This window comes from Diachasmimorpha longicaudata, chromosome 3 (assembly GCF_034640455.1).
Source record: "Diachasmimorpha longicaudata isolate KC_UGA_2023 chromosome 3, iyDiaLong2, whole genome shotgun sequence".
Lineage (NCBI taxonomy): Eukaryota > Metazoa > Arthropoda > Insecta > Hymenoptera > Braconidae > Diachasmimorpha > Diachasmimorpha longicaudata.
Window position 1 is genome coordinate 8,155,416 of NC_087227.1, and position 16,259 is coordinate 8,171,674.

The 16,259-nt window shown below is 38.8% G+C and overlaps 2 protein-coding genes across 3 annotated transcripts in view; one reads left to right on the forward strand and one right to left on the reverse strand.

Moving 5' to 3' along the window:
- The window catches only part of LOC135160060 (SWI/SNF-related matrix-associated actin-dependent regulator of chromatin subfamily A containing DEAD/H box 1 homolog), a 117,121-nt gene that overhangs the window by 54,639 nt on the left and 46,223 nt on the right, over positions 1–16,259 (forward strand). The window lies entirely within an intron of this gene.
- The window catches only part of LOC135160012 (somatostatin receptor type 2), a 34,619-nt gene that overhangs the window by 7,053 nt on the left and 11,307 nt on the right, over positions 1–16,259 (reverse strand). The gene's annotated exons all lie outside the window — the stretch shown is intronic.

Here is a 16,259-nt window from a genome sequence, read left to right on the forward strand (position 1 = left end):
AAAAGATTATATGTAATGTTTGGGTAATCCCTTCCAGTTCAGCTGGACTCGCCAATTTATTTTTCCGATATTTCGATGAATTTTCAGGCTACACCGCCGGCGAGATTTATTACCTACGTTTTTATTGACGTTGGGGTATTTATTGGGGAGGAAATATTTTTTTTTCCCGCCGGGGGAATTCAGGTGAAATAACTTTAACGAGTAAATTAAGCAGATTGGCTCGATGGGAAATTTCGTAATGTAGTATCGGAGATTTTTAGACGTAGTTTTATTATTATTTTATTAAGGTAGAACCCACGCACTCTCACTAATGGCGCCTAGGCCATTAGCAGCTGGCCCACTCCGCCACGTTTGGGGAATTCCCCATAGACGGAAAATGGCAAACAGGGCCCCATAACGGTGGTGGGAGAAGAAGCCCAGAGGGAGGAATCGGGGGTGCCAAGGGTATTTTTGTTAAGAGAAGTAGTTAGTATGTAGTAAGTAGTTGAGAGGGAGAGTACTGAGTAGAGAGCGCGTGTAGAGTTAGAATCGAAGAGTGACAGAAGTTTATTCGACGACGATTAGTTAGATTTAGACGTTTTCGTTTCAATTAATAAGTGTCGGAAAACCTTATAGTGTATAGTGTTTTTGTAAAACCTAGTGTTTCTTATGAATAATATAATTTGCTAGAAATCAAACTGTTTTTATCTTTTTAAAAAAGTATCCCCACATATTTTTGGGGGCTCGTCCGGGATACGAAAAAAAAGGTACAGCCATTCTAGTGAAAAAGTGCAGCAAAATGTCCGACTCTGAACGTGAACGAAAGAGGAAACAGCAGGAGGAGTCCCAGCGAGAACAAGAAGCCGCGATTTGTGAGACATTGGAGAAAATGAAGCTTCCTCAACTCAAAGAGGCGTTGAGCAAACGAAAGCTGAAAACAACTGGCAACAAGAGCGAGTTGCAGTTGCGATTGAGGACTGCGCTAATTTTCGATCGCGAACACGGTGCTTCAACTAGCAGAGTCGCCAAGGGTCTCTTAGACGATGTACGAGCTGACTTAGACGCTGAGGAAGACGACGAAGACGATGGACCCAGCAGCGAGAGTAGCGACGAGTCCGAGGAAGAAGCTAGACGAACTAGACGCAATAGACGGCACGAATCTCATAGACGACCTCGTAACTACAACCTCACATTTAAAGACGTGGAAGAGTCAATGGACTCATTCTCTGGAGACGATCACATCAGTGTTATCCGATGGATAAACGATTTCGAAGAAATGGCCGAAATGTGCGAATGGAATGACGTACAGAAAGTGACTTATGCCAAGCGGATGTTAAAAGGTCCAGCGAAGCTGTTCGTCAATTACGAGAAATTCAGGAAGTGGTCTAAACTAAAAAAAGGTCTGAAGGAAGAATTCGCAGAGATCATTGACAGCTATAAAATTCACCAGGAGTTGACTAAACGCAAAAAGAAGCCAGATGAATCGTTCCAAGCATACATCTATAAGATGATGGATATTGCAGCGCAAGGAGACGTTGATGTGCGTTCGGTGATACAGTACATCGTGACCGGAATTCCAGACGATCCAGTTAACAAAAATAAACTATATGGAGCAAGGACAATTAGGGATCTTAAGGAGCGATTTTCCGAGTACGAGACGATGAAGGCCGAGATGAGATTAAAATCAAAAAGTGTTAAAGTGGACGACAAGAAAAAAATCGTCAAACCGAGTGCTTCAGTGAGAAATGATAATACTAGATATTGTTTTAATTGTGGTGAGAAAGACCATCTAAGTAGGGAGTGTCCTCATAAGGAGAAAGGACAAAAGTGTTTCAAGTGCAAAGGATTCGGCCACGTTGCAGCGAGGTGTTCAGCGAAGTCAGACGAGAAGAAAACATCATCTTATGCATCGTTCCAGACACCGAGAGGAAAGCAGCTGAAGGATGTAGAATTGGGCAACCAAAAATATTCAGCAGTCATCGACACAGGAAGCGACCTTAGTTTGATAAGTAGAAAAACATTCATAAAACTGGGGTCCCCCTCATTAGGGCAAGATACGCAATTTGACGGGTTAGGCGCGACAAATAATTCGACAATGGGATCATTCGAAACTTCCATAATTATTGATAAAGAGAATTACAACATTACATTTCACGTAGTAAATGATTTTGTGATGAAATATTCTGTACTTATTGGAGCTGACTTCTTAAATCAGGTAGAATTGCGTTCGATTGCAGGCAAAGTAACGATTCAAAAAATTGTAAATGTTTTTCCCGACGATGATGCTGAGATTCCGGAAGTTTTAAAAATTGATGTTATTGAGGATACTTCATTGGATTTATCGCACATTGGCGACGTAGAGTTGCGCGAAGAGATCAGTGATATTATTGATACTTACAAACCGGTAAAGACGCGAGACGTAGAGATCACGATGAAAATAATTTTGACAGAAGATACACCTGTATTTCAGAGGCCAAGACGGTTGTCCTATTTTGAGAAACAGGAAGTAGACAGACAAATAGGTGAATGGCTGGAGCAGGGGATTGTTCGCATCTCGAATTCGGAATTCGCGAGTCCTATTGTTTTAGTAGGGAAAAAGAATGGTGAGACTAGAATTTGCGTAGATTATCGAAAATTAAACAAGAAGATCGTGAAAGACCGTTACCCTCTGCCGTTGATAGAAGATCAATTAGACCGGTTGCAAGGCTCGAAAATATTCACTGCACTCGATCTCAAAAATGGATTTTTTCACGTTGACGTATCGGAAGAAAGCCGAAAGTTTACTTCGTTTGTGACACCGAGCGGACAATACGAATTTTTAAAGATGCCATTCGGGCTGTGCAATTCACCGTCGGTATTTCAAAGATTCATAAACGCAGTTTTTCGAGACGCAATCGCGAAAAATATTGTGCTCACATACATGGACGATGTAATAATTCCGGCTAACAATAAAAAAGACGCGATGGAAAATTTAAAGTATGTGATCGATATTGCAGAAAAAGCGGGATTATTAATTAATTGGAAAAAATGCAAATTTTTGCAGACACGTATAGAATACTTAGGACATGTTATCGACGAAGGTAGAGTTTCACCGTCAACGAATAAAATCAAAGCCGTGATAAAATTTCCCAAGCCAACATGCGTCCGAGATGTCCAGAGTTTTTTGGGATTGACGGGATATTTCCGAAAATTTATCCAAGGATATGCGCGTGTGGCTAGACCATTATCAAATCTGTTAAGATCTGGCGTAGAGTGGCATTTTGATGTAGAACAAGAAAGGGCTTTTAATCAATTGAAAATCGCATTGAGTAGCCATCCCATTCTACACTTGTATCGAACGGAAGCGGAAACTGAGCTTCATACTGACGCGTCAAAATTAGGGTATGGAGCAATCCTTATGCAAAAATGTGAAGAAGACAAAGCATTTCATCCCGTTTATTTCGCGAGCGGAAAAACATCTCGTGCCGAGGAGAAATATAATAGTTATGAATTAGAAGTATTAGCAATTGTCAAGTCCTTAAAAAAGTTTAGAGTTTACTTATTGGGGATTCCCTTTAAAATCGTCACTGATTGTAAAGCGTTCACTATGACGATGAACAAACAGGATTTGTGTGTCCGTGTCGCGCGGTGGGCATTACTTTTAGAGGAATTTAAATATGAAATTCAGCATCGTCCAGGGAAAAGCATGGCTCATGTAGACGCTTTGAGTAGGAATCCCTTACCCGAAACATTATTAATCGAAGAAAGTGATGAAAGCATGATTGCCAGGCTAAGAAAATGTCAAAGCGAGGATAAAGATGTTAGAAATGTCATTGAAGCGATGAATGAGGGTAAGACGACTGAGTATGTTTTACAGAATGAATTATTGTATAGAAAAATGAAAGACGACGTTTTATTAATGGTTCCAAGAGCTATGCAAACACAGATTATTAGACAGGCTCACGAGCAGGGTCACTTTGGAGTCACGAAAACGGAGGCGTTAGTCAAGCGAAATTATTGGTTCACAGGTATGAGAGAAAAGGTCGAAAAATTCATAAAGGGATGTATCAGTTGTATAGTAAATGAACGAAAGCAAGGCAAACAGGAAGGTTTCCTGAATCCAATATTCAAAGGAGACACACCGCTAGATACTTACCACATTGATCACATTGGACCAATGACGTTGACGAAAAAGAGATATAAGCACATTTTTGTCGTTGTAGACGCGTTCTGTAAATTTGTATGGTTATATGCGACACGATCTACTGATGCCGCGGAAGTTATCGATCGACTGACGAAGCAATCTTTTATATTCGGGAATCCAAGACGCATTATCTCGGATCGTGGAACAGCTTTTACCTCAAACGCTTTCAGGGATTATTGTTGCGAGAATAACATTCACCATTCATTAATTTGTACAGGTCTTCCTAGAGCGAATGGTCAGGTAGAAAGAATAAATCGGACCATGATTCCGATATTGTCAAAGTTGTCTGCTCCAAAGCCGGAAGAGTGGTACAGACATGTCCACAGTGCACAAATGTTTTTAAACGCTACACCGAGTAGAAGCACTGGCAAAACTCCTTTTAATTTGCTATTTGGAACAAAGATGCGTTTAAAAGAAAATGTGGAGGTCCGAGAAATGATTGAGAATGAGTGGGTACACATGTTTGAGGAAGCACGTGACGTAATAAGGAATGAGGCGAAGGAAAATATTTGTAAGATTCAAGCCGAGAACCAGAAAAATTATAATAAGAAACGCAAGCGCGCAGGATTGTATCGGGCAGATGACTTAGTAGCTATCAAACGCACACAATTCGGACCGGGTTTGAAATTGTTTCCAAAATTCTTGGGTCCTTACCGAGTGACAAAAAGTTTACGGAATGATCGTTATATAGTTGAGAAGGTGGGCGATCACGAAGGTCCAAGAGAGACATCGACATCAGCCGATCATATGAAGCCGTGGATAACCGATAGAGATTTTTCAGAAGAAGAATGCACATAACATCTGAGGGCAGATGTTCTTGGTCAGGAAAGGCCGAATGTAGTATCGGAGATTTTTAGACGTAGTTTTATTATTATTTTATTAAGGTAGAACCCACGCACTCTCACTAATGGCGCCTAGGCCATTAGCAGCTGGCCCACTCCGCCACGTTTGGGGAATTCCCCATAGACGGAAAATGGCAAACAGGGCCCCATAACGGTGGTGGGAGAAGAAGCCCAGAGGGAGGAATCGGGGGTGCCAAGGGTATTTTTGTTAAGAGAAGTAGTTAGTATGTAGTAAGTAGTTGAGAGGGAGAGTACTGAGTAGAGAGCGCGTGTAGAGTTAGAATCGAAGAGTGACAGAAGTTTATTCGACGACGATTAGTTAGATTTAGACGTTTTCGTTTCAATTAATAAGTGTCGGAAAACCTTATAGTGTATAGTGTTTTTGTAAAACCTAGTGTTTCTTATGAATAATATAATTTGCTAGAAATCAAACTGTTTTTATCTTTTTAAAAAAGTATCCCCACAGTAATGTCCGGTTATTTGCACTAAATAGATCGTTCTTTGATTCGACAAATTTAGGGGAATGACCTCTAGAAATTGACATTCACCTGTCGTTTTGACTATACATTTTTCAAATACGAGAACGGAATTTTTAGTCAATTTTCTCTGTTCCTCAATTCTCATCAAATTATGGAAAATTCTGCTCTGAATGCAAATTTCCAAATTTTCAGGAAGGTAGCAAAAATACTGAACTCATAAGACTCATCTCATAATTCTCCCACTATCGAAATTATTGCAATTCCCTCCCTCTCCCCCCCCTTCCCGCCCATCGTAAACTTTAGTGTCAACACTTTAATTGAAAGCCCATTACGTAACCTTTCGCAAACCCCTAAGAATTCGAAAACGCAATGATTGATGACAAGGATTCACCCCGAAACTTTCCTAATCGTTTACTCCATAAATTTCAACTCCTCCCAGTTACCAAAAGCCCCACAATTTTTAACTCTAAAGAGACCACAAAGTTCATCTAGAGCTTCCAATGAAATTTTAATTCACAATCGGATGCTGAGTGCTCTTACCCCCTGTTAAATTATTCAAATCAGTCTGTACTCGGGGTTAATTAATGTCGGTTGAGTTCATTTCAACATTGCCCCTTCCCCCAACCACCCTTTTCTCCTCATGAGGGACAAGAAACTTGATGGAACACTGTTGTTTCGAGTCTTAATCAGCTTTAAGATTGATGATGTCATTTTGTTTGATTAGTGCTCTTTTAATTTAAATGTAATCGTTGAAGTACACTCAGGACCACTTTCCTCTGAATAACATTTTGTGAATAATAACATTGGGGTGCTCTACTTTCTGGAATATGTGAAGAACTAGAGATTGATTTTTCCTGAGGGGAAAACAAGGAAAAACCTGTCCAATTATAGAGCAAAAATATTTGAATAAAAGACATTTTTATTTTGAAGTATTGAAATGACAAAAATAAATGTTGTTCTCAGTGCAACAATATTCATATCGTTATTGTCCTCTGAGACACGTCTGACGGGATACAAAAATTCCCGAAAAATAAAAATTATCGTTTTCTCTACCGGGGGGATGAACAAACATAGAGGGTGCATGAATAGAATGCAGCGAAAAGAAAATACGATAAATCGTCTCAATTTTTATGCGCTTGTCACTCGCTATCTCGTATTTCTTCGTCTTATGCATCTGCCAGTGATTTTGTATGTTTATACTGAATATCTTTAGAGTCATCATAAATTTTCTGTAACGGAGGGGTGAATTCTTGAGATATTTTTCGGTTTCCATCAAGCACATGTGTCTTATCGTTTCACTTTTCACGTAAAAATAAAATTTCACAAACACCAGGAAGAGCTGGATCCAATTAGACATCATTTGGACTCTGAATTTATCATAATTTTATTGAACTTAAAAAACATTGTTACGTCGCGTGACACTAGACCTTCATAAATATTATTCAAATAAATTAAAATTTGTTTTCTCGCCAGTCACGATTTTTAAATCCGATTTGGTGACAATTTTCCAGTGACTTGACATCTTCCCTCGGTTCAGATTATAATTAAAAAAAATAATCAGCACCAGCAGACGACAATGACGACCTCCCCTGGCTTAAGTATTCAACTGCAATAGAGCTTTTCCATTATCACGTGCAATTTATACCCATCGTTGATTAGATTGCTCAGGGATCCGTTAAGTATTACTATCGATTAGTGGGTATAAGACTAGACTGTGTCAATGGACATTAAATGGACACGGAGACAGTACCAGCCGTTGATCGACACCCCTGTTGTCATTATCAGCCCTATCGGTATACTCCCACCACAACAATCCAATTAGCTACCTTCGATGGTGTAATAATCGAGCCGTGGATTAATTAGCTGAATAATAGATTATTATTTTTTATGTATTTAATCAACGTTCATTACGACGGAGTCGATGGAAAAATTTCACTGGGGAGACTGTGATGAGGTAGAATAGAATTTGGGTCAGACAGTGGTGAGGGTCAAACTGTTTGGCCCTCCTCTGTCCCCCTTTTCTTTGACCATCACAACTATTCAACCTCTCGGGGCAGTAATAGTGGGGAAAAGTGAGGCGATAGTGGGTTATTCTTTAAGAGTCACAACGATGTTGAGGGTCAAATGGGGGAGTCAAGTCGAGGTCATGTGGGTCAAGTGGCCAATCAGAGAGATAATTTTCCCTCTCATTAAACTCTCAAGACCTTTTATAATTATTTAATAATAAAATTGAAGGAAAATTTGGTAAAATTTTAACTCGCATGAACTTTTCCTGCCCTTTCACTTGGCTTTAAACGCCGAAAAAAATTTTAGGTAAAAATTGGACCTCGAGAGGGCGAAACGAGGGATGAAGATTAATTTTATCACAAAAGTTAGCCTCCCAAGTCTAATTTTTCCAACAAAACTTGACCTTATTATTTCGTCCCACGTTTCACTCTCTAGAGATCTAGTTTTCATCCAAAATTTCTTTTCGTGTGTCATCTTGCATTCGTTCCCTCTAAATCAAATAAATATAAAATGCAAATAATGCATCATATCATATCCTCTCTTCATTTCTGCTTCTCACAGGGTCTCGTCCGCTTATGACAAAAAATAACACAAGTGCAACAGAATAAATCCTCTCCTCGAGGAAGGATTTCCATACGAATATCCTGTCAGGATTTTTAATTTGAAAAATCTTTCCACAACTCAAACATATACAACACACTGTGACCCAAGTTTCATTTTAAAAATATCTCCAGCCAGAGGCTAAAAAAATTGTTGGAAAAACGTGGAAATTATCGGGAGTGAGTTCTCCCATCCCAGCAAAGCTCTCGTTCATTTTTTGTCACTACACTTTGAAAAATTCCATCAAATTTTGTGGCATATGGCAAACCTGACCTCCAATATGTGACAACGCATACGCTCTACAAATTGTCGAGTGCAAATTTTTCATCGTATCTCCCATCAATTTCATACATAGCCTCTCCAAATTTCGTAATAAATGCCAAATACAATTACCAAAAGCCACTAGATATTATATAATTACATCACTGATAGGCTAGTTGTTAATGAAGGATCTCTCCGACATTTACTCCTCATGAAGAACAAAAATCGAATGAACTAAAGCCAAGAGGTAGCAGAAGTTTCTACCTGAAAGGAGTCAAGAGATGCCTTGATCAAATTTCCACCAACTTTTACAGGATGTGGTATCTGCCATTAAATTTAACTCCCTTTTACCAGAGAACTACACCATACAACGAAACAGAAGGTGAATATTGTGTTATCGAAACTTTTGTTTTATTCAGAGAAACGAGAAAAATTGGTCGGAACAAATTGATTTTAACTTATACAAATGACGAATGAGAAACTATGCAAATTCCGTTCTTCCACGAACTCTCGTAGAATTACGTGTCTCAAATAGTAGGATTGAGAGTTACAATTGCACGACTGCAAGCCTAATTAGTCAAGTATGGAATAATTTTCCACCACTTTGGTTTCCTATCGTTGAACGCTCATCATAAATTCCGTCACATGTGAAATTATTTACAGCTCGAATATCGTAGATATCTTGCAAGTTGGTGCTGAGTTTTCATACGATAATGACTTTAGGATGAGGGAGGGAGTCGATGTAGTGAACAATCGATTAGAAGGCATCATTGACCTGAAAAGGAATTCCAAGTTGGGGATTTTTGGGGACATTGAGTCTTCCGGGGGGGGGGGGAATCATTGGTGAATCAGCTGATGCCAAAGACCTCCGTTGGATTGTTATATTTTCGTTCGAGCGAGTGAAATTTCCTGAATTTTTGGACATGATAATTTTTATTTTTACTAGGGCTGTTATCCTCCCATCCCCCTAATGATCAACCGCCACATAATTACGACTCACGCGCATTTCCAAAATGGCAGAATGACACAATGTTATGACAGCAATAAATCTTTTGTCGTTGTTTTCCCCATGAAACATTATTCCGTGAAATTCGATGTAAAAAATTATTATTAGCGATAAATGTCCTTCGATAAACATCATTCACTTCTCCAGTAAAATTTTACATAATATTAATTATATTGAACATTTCGACGTCACATTCCGAGTGCCGGTGAAATCGTTATTTCCTTTCTCATGGTTGACTGCAAAGTGACTTCAACTTCATCTCCAACCCTTTAAATCAACTTCAGAGAGCTTATTACACTGAATAAACCTCTTTTCAAATGAAATCGTCGAAAGAAATAAAATCAAAAACCGCGCAACCCCCCGAGGTCGTTGAGACCGTTGAATATGCGACCCAATTACCTAAATCAAATCAACGTAATCATCAACCACAAATGAAACCTTCGTCGACAGTCAACTAAAAAATACAGCGTTTGTGATAAAAAAAAAAAATCTCATTTGAAATCTGTCAAAGGAAAATGGATTTCAGTGGAAAACCCAATCGATAAAATCAAGAAAGCGAATTTTCAACTGGTCCTCTGCATTACCATGTTGATACCCTGTTCACGGTATGTGCGAGGGGTTCTTCTCATGGGGATGAACACGTGTGTACGTGAATTAGGGAAAAAGGGCGAAGGGTTGGGAGGTGAGGGGATGTGGCGTCCCGGTGGAACCCTATTTGCGTCGGTGGTGCGGATATACGAGGGACACCAGAGCCCCTCAACGGGAAATTCTGCGAAATGAGGTGAAAATCAAGTTGACGTGGGGGGAGGATGTGCGGGTGAGTGTTGATGTGTGTGTGTGTGTGTGTGGTGTTAGTTTTTGGGTGAGTGTAACTCCCAGATCGAGTGCTGCTGGACTTTAATGAGCTTGCTGAATGCGAATGCATTTCGGGTGATTCAAGTTGGTGACAGGAAGGGTGGGATGGATGGCGATGAGGGGGTGAAATCGCCACCGGCTGTACTGGGATGAAACGTCAACAAATAGTTTATTCCTCTGGTTGTATGGCAGTGATTCAATAGGCGGAGTAACGAGAAAATTAAATGCAGTTAATTATGGGTTTCTTGATTATCTGGAAAAATGGTGATGGGTCAAATTGGGCAAATGAATTTGATGGTCAAACGGGTCAACGGGAGAGAGAACGTGAACCATCAGAACTACCGTACCTTGTTGGGGGTCAAATGGGAGAGATAGGGGAGGGGGGCATTCTAGTATTGATGAAGGTTAATCAGGTGTGGGGGTTCGATAGGAAAGACGATGAGCAATAAAATGTTATTGAGGGACGCAACAGGGGAGGCGCCCCAAAATTATCGGGATAATTCTATTGACTCAGGGGTCAAGTGGGGAATCGAAGGGAATCAGGTCTGTGCGAAAAATTATTGGGACATTTTTTGTAGCGTAGAGATTATCTAGAAAGTTGTTCCATCATTTTATTTTGACATTCATTAAGGCTATCATTCATTGAAGCCTGAAGGGCTTTAGCTACCATTTGAACTTATTCTGCATTCTGCATTACAGCGATAATTCATTATTTACTAAATGTGGAAACACCACTCTCGACATGAGGTATTTTATCCTACAATATAATTCTCAATGTTTATTCAACTCATTTCTCTCGTTCATTAACGTTCCACGAATTCATCAGTCAATGGTAATGATTTCACTCTGCACTTCCAATTTTACGAACGACTGGATTTGATGAAGGGCAGCATATACCAAGAATTGAAAATGTTTTAAGCTCAAATGAATAATATTTAATGCAAAAATTACCAACAGTTGTAATCCGAGTTACTTGTAATTTTCATTCGTTAAATTAATGGAAATTGTTTAATTCCGGGAATGGGGATTTGAATTTCACAAAAGTGATCAGAATATTGGGAAGTGCATAACGATGCAAAATTACTGGCTAGAGAGAGTGCCTCCGAAGGCTCAACATAACATTTTTTATTTGTATTAAAAAATTGGGGCGACAAAAAAATGTGTTAAAAAAACTCAACCAATTTATTTTTCGTTTCACAATATATATTTACCAGGACCCATATTTTTTATCGTCATGCTTCAATTCTTCCCAATTGCCAATCCCCTGAGTTTTTTCCTCCGAAGCAATTTTGAAGTTGAAAAAAAATCAATGCTTCACTTTAACTAAGTTTTCCCTGTTTTCTCGGGCACAGAAAAAAATATATAAATCAAAATTTATGGCGAGAAGTTCGCGAGAATGATATCTTGAATATTTCTGGCTTGAATAAAATACGCATACATGAGGGAGGTCGGGGCAACATGGGCTAAAGGAATAAACCGACTTATCAACGAACAAAAAAAATTGCCTTAATTTTTTCTTCTTTCAATTTTTATTAAAATTACAAAATTACAACATTATGAAATATGAATGGAGAGAATTGCAGAAATCACTAATATTTGCAAGTAAAACATAAATATTCGGTACCAAATTACGTTAAATTTTTAATTAAATCAGAACTCACAGATATATTTAGATAAATTCTCTTATTTCTCATCATTTCCATCACATTCGTCTTATTTATTGTCCGATAAAAACATAGAAACGTTGATATTTTAAATTTTTCAGAAAAGCCCTTTTATTCTCCGCACCCCCAAATCCAACATATATTCCAAACATTACATTTTCCCCGAAAATATGCGACACATGAGCGGATATAAGTGACATATATTTCGGCACATAAATATTTCTAACGACACCTATTTCTGTATATATATTTTCTTTCCCATGTAGCATCCTCCTCCTCCTCCTCCCCCCGAGGGAATGTAGGCAAAGTTACTTAACTATTATTTATGGACTTTCGATGCAAAATAAAATCCAGAGTAACTCTCACCTCCCTCACACGAAGGAATCAGGCATTTCCGCGATAAGAGCCCTCCGAACATCAGCCAGGCAAACACAATAGAGGGCCGAGGGGTCGTTGGCAAGATTTTCCGTCAAGAAAAATCTGAAGATAATCCCGACTTGTCGATTCTGTCAAGACTTTTCACTCGCGAATGATGTGCTTTCATCAAAAAAACATTACCTTTTTTTTTCTTCAGTGACAATTTGTTTTATAGATAAAAAATATGATGCAGTAGTCACGATGCATTTTATTTACAAAAAACTACATCTTTTTGAGTGAATATTTTCGACAATCGTTGAGAAGTCATCGAGAGGCTGCGTGAAAAATCACGGAATTATGAAGTGTTCTTTTTACTCGTGTCTCAGCCCATTGCAATTCTCGAAACGTTATCACTTGTGTAAGTAGCTTAAAGGGGAGCTCATCCTGGAGAAAAACTTTTTATAACCGACAAAATAAGATTTCTCGTTATCACCTATAAAATCTGGGGAAAAGTTGGATTTTTTTTTTCGCAAAACGAATTTTTTCCTCTCAAACTGAGGATTAATCTCGGATATCGATAGGTTAGATATCGATACGTACAGCTAGGATGAAGCAAAGGATTCACCCCTAACTCCCACATCTCCCCCATTGACTACTCAATCCAATTAAAGAAAGTGAGAGAAATCAATCAGAATAATGAAATCTGAGGATGTGATTACCACCACCCTATCCCCTTCTACCCTTCTCCCTTCCAACCCTGGGAGAAATTCACAATTTTCTCCATTTGCATATGCTGAAAGGGAGGTGTAAGAATATGCTTCTGTAAATGCATTCAACTTTTTTTTCCCCCTCCCATTGTACCCAAATATACCCCGAGATTTGCTTTCCGCATCGGTCTCCCCTCTGTTCCGGAATTGCAATGCAAAAGGCTATTCTATTTCACTGAAAATCTCCGGGTTTTCCAGATTTTCCGGTATATCGATGTCGACAACAGTGAACTTTTGTGATTTCTGGATGTGACGTGAGCCGCCCGATGATTTTTTATTCCTCTCGTTTTCCGCTTTCCAGTTCTTCGCAAGTGCCTCTTTTTACGTTCTAGTCACGTGAAATCAAATCCCGGAGAAAGAGTAGGAAAAGTTTCAGAGAATTTGTTCCGTGTGAGAGGCGTCAAGTGACATTAAATGAGTGTTATGAATATGCAGAATAAAATGGATGGAAATGCACGAGATAAGGTGAAGTTTGCCAAGTTCTCGTTTAATGGGGAATAACGAGCTTTTCTCATGAAAATGTTTGAAAAATTTTCTTGAAGATTATGGTGTGGTGTAGGCTGAAGTGGAGTGAAGTGGTACCGTATGTTATGTTAGAGTTGGAGATTATCGAAGGGTAAATGGGAGAAATGGGGGGAGGAGTTGAGAGAATCAAAGGAAAGGCCGAAAAATAATTTCATCACAACCCACAAACCTGACCTTGAATAACATTTGACCTTTGATAATTTTTACCCGGAAAAATGCGGAAGAAAATTATCAAAATTTTTCTCTCCATTCGTTTTCACCCTCGTTTCGCTTGGCTCCACTTTCCCCTAAATGAACAGTGTTGCTTCATCATAGAAACATCATTTGTAATCCCGATAGATCGTAATAAGAGAGACAAGGATGAATCGCTCTTTGCCGAACTCTTTTCACCTCAAACGGGAGTTTCATTCCCCGAGGGGAATCGATCCCCCATGTCACATTCGACGTTTCAATATTTCCGCTTCTCCCCTATTTTCACTTGATTGGAGATAATCCCAAGTAATGAAAAATCATGATTGCTGATAATTCACCGAGTGAATCATTTCACGCTGAGAATATCCAGCTTACTTTTTAATTGAAATTTTCAAAAATCATTAAATTTCTCGTTCCCTCTTCACGAGTAGAAAAGCGTGCAGAAAAATATATGACCTCGACGAAAAACCTTTTACCGTTTTAAAACAATTTCGAATAATTTCAGGTGTTGGTAATTGTTATTGAATAGAAGGGAAAGAAATTGGATGAAAATTAGACCTCAGAAGGCGAAACGTGAGACGAAGTGACACCCAACAACTTTGACTCAAAAGTTTTTTTGGAAAAATTAGATTTGGGAGGCTCTTTTTTACGATAAAACCAAAGTTTGTCCCTCGTATCGCCCTCTGAAGGTCTAATTTTCATCTAAAATTCCTTGTCGTGTAATTATCGAAGGCCATTTACTGACTGATAATATTCTAGTTCAATATAATGCTCATCCCTGAAAGTGAATTTGGTTCACCTGGTGTTCCCACATGCATTAAAAATCAGAATGATCGACAACAATAATTTTTCGTCTCAATGCAAATGTAGATCTATTGCAAAAAAAAATCTATTTCTCAGAATGAAATTTAAGTCCCTTCAATCCACCTCCAGACATTCAATATTCAACGAGATTCATTTCGTTCGGTTCTCCATAAAATCAGGGAAGAAATCACAAGGACTCCCATTGCCAAGAGATATTCCATCTCAAGAGGGTCTACCCGATTACGGGATCCAAAGTGGGAACTTAACGAACCGGAAACCCCCACCCAAAAGACGCGCTGTACAGTAAGAATGTATTTTTCTCCTCGATATATAGCAATGTGAGAGAGGAATCAGCGCAATTGTATCGGAAATCATCTTCATGAGGATTTTCTCTGGTGTATTGATTGGATATGAGAAGGTCAAGGAGGAAACGGTCGCGTGGAAAATCACGGACGATCCGTCCATCGCACTGACTTTTTTTTTTCCGAATGTCAATTCTTGGTTTCGCTTCAGGGTTTTCATTGCCCACTCACTCGAAAGCTATTGGAAGAAAGAAGATTGGATCTTTTGGAAAGACAATTGTTTCCGTCGATCCAATGCTGAATTTTTTATCTCGGGCTTTTTAAATGGCTGAAATTTATTTTTTTTACTGCACGGATTCCAACTTTACGGGTTACTTTACCATAAGAATGCAATAAGTGATTGTTAGAAATACCAAGACTTTATATTCCAATTTTCCAGAGTGATTTTCTACACAAAGACAAATTATTCAAATTAACGTATAAAAAATTCCATTGAATTTATATTAAATTACTCATTCACTTCAACTATTTATTAATATATAAATGTTCATAATAGATAAATGTTCATATATATATCTAACATTTGTTATCACTCTTCAACAAGAATTCCATTTCATCGAAATTCCAATTGTTTATCATATGATTCCGCTTCAGCCGAATTTCAAATTCTTTTCACCTCAGGAATTCTTCCCATAAAATTGCTCAGTCTTCCATTGAAAGGGTTCAGGTACCAGCCGATAACTAGACCACCGATAAATCGAAAAATATCAAACCCACTAAGAATTCTCTTGAAATACGATGAATGAAGAAAACCAGATGGAAAACTTTCCGAGGATGTGCCACTGAAAAATGAGGATGTGTTAGTGTCACCAACAAAAACCAAGTGCTAAATGAATCTCAACAGATGCTCACATTTATCATGTTCTTGTAGTGCTTTAAAGAGCGGAAAATGGGGAAGGATTCAGCGGGGAAAATGAGAAACTTGGTGGAGAGGGGGTGGGTGGTAGAAGCATTAGTTGGTAGCCCCTTTTACCCCCGTTGGTCTTGAGTTACTTGAATTTGTGGGTTTTTATGGGGCGAAGGCTATCCTTCCTCTTCTCGGAAACTTGAGCTCCAGCAATTATGGTCGAGAGTGGTGTACTGAGAGAGGGGGTGGATGGGGGTGGCAGGGATTTCGCTGGAAACTCATGTTCAATGGCTAGACGAATATGTTCGCATGGACTGGGAAATATTTATTTTCAGGTACATGAGAAGAAATTTTGGATGAAAATTAGGGCTCTAGAGGGTGAAACGTGGGATAAAATGATAATGAGGGGTTGAGATAGGACTGAAAACAGCTATGAACATACGATTATTTTTTCTCCATACAGACAGCACTTAATTTTTAAAGAATTTTTGTCTTTGTACGCTGAATCAAAACTTATTCCAAATTTTGT